Below are 3,833 nucleotides of genomic sequence, written 5' to 3'. Positions count from 1 at the left end.
GTGTGTGTGTGTGTGTGTGTGTGCGCGTTTTTATGATGCAACGATGCTTGTGAAGGTATAGACGCTTCTGCAGGAGTAGGGTGGGGGGGAGGGGGGCGGGCGATGAGGAAGGAGTGTGTGTGTGTGTGTGTGTGTGTGTGTGTGTGTGTGTGTGTGTTGGAGGGGTTCCAGTGCTTAGTGGAGATCCGAGGGGAGGCCATCCTCCTACCTATAGGAGGGGTGCTTATATACACTCTGCTTAACCACCGCTTACAAGCAGTGGCGCCTCGCCTAGTGTCCTATACTACCTTGGAACTGTGTCTGTTTTAGAAAGAAGAGTCGTGTGTGTGTGTGTGTGTGTGTGTGTGTGTGTGTGTTTGTTTGTGTGCATTTAGTCCCCATGTAGCCGCACTCATTAGTGGTGAATGTGCGTAATCATGCGTGTTTGCAGTTTTGGGGCCATTCCATTGACTATTGGAAGCCACAGAGCGGTCCAACGCTACACAACAAGCTGAACACAAGGCACCCTGTGGTCGGGTTGGTCTGCTGCGTCTCTCCCGCGTCTCTCCCGCTTCCCGCCACAGACATTAACCAGAACCGCATGCCAAAGCCACTAACTGGGTTTAAATCAAACTCACTGGAACTCAACCTGATTAAACACGATGAAGTGACTGAGACACAGAGAGAGAGAGAGACAGAGAGAGAGAGAGGAGAGAGGGTGTGCATGTTGAGACAGTTGATCCAGTTTCACTCCGTTTACGCCGTAACGGTGGAGAACATGGAGCTTCCTCCGCATGAGATCCTGCAGAAACGTCTCTATCCATGACAATTCAATTGAATTAACACTCATGCAAATAATCTGGAAATGCAGTTTAAATAGGAACCAACTACAGTACTCTCTCTTTCCGTCGCATCTCTTTCTGTCTACCTCTCTCTCACTCACCCCTCGCTCTCTCTCTCACGTTTTCTCTCTTACCTTATTCTGTCCGTCTCCATTACTCTCTCAATCTCTCCCTCTCTCTCTCCTTCTGAATCAATTCTTGAATTGTATCAATGTTACACAACTCTATGTCAATTTGTCAATTTGTGTAAATTCTTCATTGATATTATAATTGATATGTTCAACGCAGGCGATTCATCATTAAACCAAGGAAATAAAAAGGAAAAATATAAAATGGTCCAAAAGGAGATGGATGCAAAACGGTAAATATTATTTTTGGTGTAACTATCGGTAAGCAGGTACCCCCCCCGTCAACAATCCCGTCCGCCCGCCAATCCAACATGGACCCTGTCATAATGTAAGCGTTATAGGATTCTACAGAGCTCACGGTCCCTTCGTTGGCTTGTTACAAGGACAGCGTGTACAGCCGCCATGACAGGAACCCTGTGTATTGTATCCCTCCTCTACGTCTGTGAGTGGATCCGAAGTGGGCTGCTTTATCCATTCATAAATATTTGTAATTACCGTCTCCAGAAACCGTTGACAAAGGCGAGAGGCTGAATGAAATATAGAATAGTTGAACAGCAGAAGGAACATCCAGTCGTTTCTCTTGCTCTCAGTCTCGGTCTCTCGCTCTCGCTCTTAAGTGTACTTCCTCTCTCTCTCTCTCTCTCTCTCTCTCTCTCTCTCTCTCTCTCTCTCCATCCTAACCTTTTCCTGGCCTTCACTTGCTCTTATGTCTGACAGCAGTGAGCCTTCAATGGTGGCCCTTGAGAAACCTTCCTGGTCCTTTCTTTGCCTTTCACTTCTCAGACTCCCATAAACTTCAGTGCAGACTCCTTGAATCTGAATTCAATTGTTTTTAAATATCAGATGAATTGCGGTTCAAAAAGTGAGGTGAATGACAGAATGGGCCCGTCATGTGCAGGTTTCTGAAGTCCTTCCGCTCCCTCTGTCTCAGTTAACACTCCTTTAGTGTCAAGCCATATTATAATCTTAAATGGGGAAACTGGGCACGGTAACAATTTTTATGTTGAGCGTAATTGACAGGCATTAAAAGTCACATTTTCTTCGCCGTGTAGTGGGTTTGGCTTTCAATTATTGTGCCGTCTCCTGTTCACACTTCCCATTACAGCCTGCAGTCAGAGTCCAACACTGAGACACCATTCTCTGTGAACGTATAAGTGTTACAGTTACGTAGACATCTATGGAGATAATAATGCCCAGGGAAGTGCTCTATGATTTGATTAGAACTATGGTACACTGGTTTTAAAGATCATCAGACATCACAACCGTTGTTTCTTTCCTTTGTTCTTTCTTCCTTCCTAGCAGTCTCTCTTTCTTTCTTTCTTTCTTTCTTTCTTTCTTTCTTTTCTTTCTTTCATATTGTGTATAGTCAATTGGCTACAGATGACTTTGTTTTGGTCTGTCTGTGTACTTTGAATATGGTGAGCTTTGCCTGCCATTTCTCTCTCTCTCTCTCTCTCTCTCTCTCTCTCTCTCTCTCTCTCTCTCTCTCTCTCTCTCTCTATAGCTCTCTCTCCCAATGCACAGCTCTGGCTGAAGCTTCGGTGTGAAGGTCATGCAGAGAAAAAAAAACGTTTTAGAAAGAGGGGGGGGGGGTGGGTGGGGGGGGGCTGTGTGTCACTGTTAAATGTGGATTTCCGTATCATTCTACAAATTCAATTTTCCTCTGATAACAGCTGTGGCTGCCTCACTACTGGATAAGCTCTTCCCCTCTACCCTCTCCCCTTCCTGCTTCCAATTCCCTCCTTTAAAAGACTTCCTCTGATGCACTCATACCTCCTCTCCTCGCCTTTCCTCTCCTCCATTATGTCCTCCTCTCTTGCTTCTCCCCTCCTATTCTTTGTCCTCTTCTCTTCCTTCTCCTCTCCTTTCCTCTCCTCTCATATTCACTCCTCTCTTCTTTCTCCTCCTCTTCTCCTCCTCTCTCCTCTCCTCTCCTTTTCTCCACTCCCATCTTCTCCTACAACTCTCCTCTCCCATCTCCTCTATTATCTTTGCCTGCCCAATCAACTCCTCCCCTCCCCCTCCCCTCCCCTCTTCTCCTCCCTGCCTCTCCTTCTCTTCCTCTCTCCCTCCTCTCCTCTCTCCTCCTCTCCACCTCCTCAACCAGTCCTTTGCTATAAAACACTTGAGTGTGAACAGAGTAACTGTTGTAAATCTGTTGCCTCATTCCTTCTAAAACATACACACCATTAACTCTTTCACTACGCAGCTCTTCTCTGCATGTGTGTCTGTGTGTGTGTGTGTGTGTGTGTGTGTGTGTGTGTGTGTGTGTGTGTGTGTATGTCTGTTTTATCCTGCTTAAGCCTCCCTCACTCTTACCTTAACTGTGTCTGTCCTCTCCCAGTCGCTTTGTCTGTTGAATCTCTCTTTCTCTCCATTCTCTCTTTCTCTCTCTCTCTCTCTCTGAACCAAGCCCATATTCTGTGTGATGGCAGACGCCTGAATTATCTTTTACGTTTGGAAAGCAGTCATTTTTACACGCCTGCCAGCTGGGTCATTCTTATGAATACAGATTACATCACTTCCTGTTCCAATCGTAGGCCTTTACTAGGGTGTTCCACCCAAACCTTCATGACTCCTTAAACCCTTACAGCTGACCCAGTAAACTTACCAGACGTTTACTCTCTCTCTCTCTCTCTCTCTCTCTCTCTCTCTCTCTCTCTCTCTCTCTCTCTCTCTCTCTCTCTCTCCATGTTGGTGGTTGTCATTAATATATTTTCTTACGGCCCATAAGATTAGCAAGCACACATAGTCACACACACACACACACTCTCTCTCTCTCACACACGCACACACACACGCAGGCACGCACGCACGCACACACACACACACACACACACACACACATTAGCTTCTTCCTGACACCTGATATTCTCGCAGGTTA

This window comes from Micromesistius poutassou, assembly GCF_964030765.1.
Source record: "Micromesistius poutassou genome assembly, chromosome: 6".
Taxonomy (NCBI): domain Eukaryota; kingdom Metazoa; phylum Chordata; class Actinopteri; order Gadiformes; family Gadidae; genus Micromesistius; species Micromesistius poutassou.
This window is presented reverse-complemented; position numbering follows the sequence as displayed.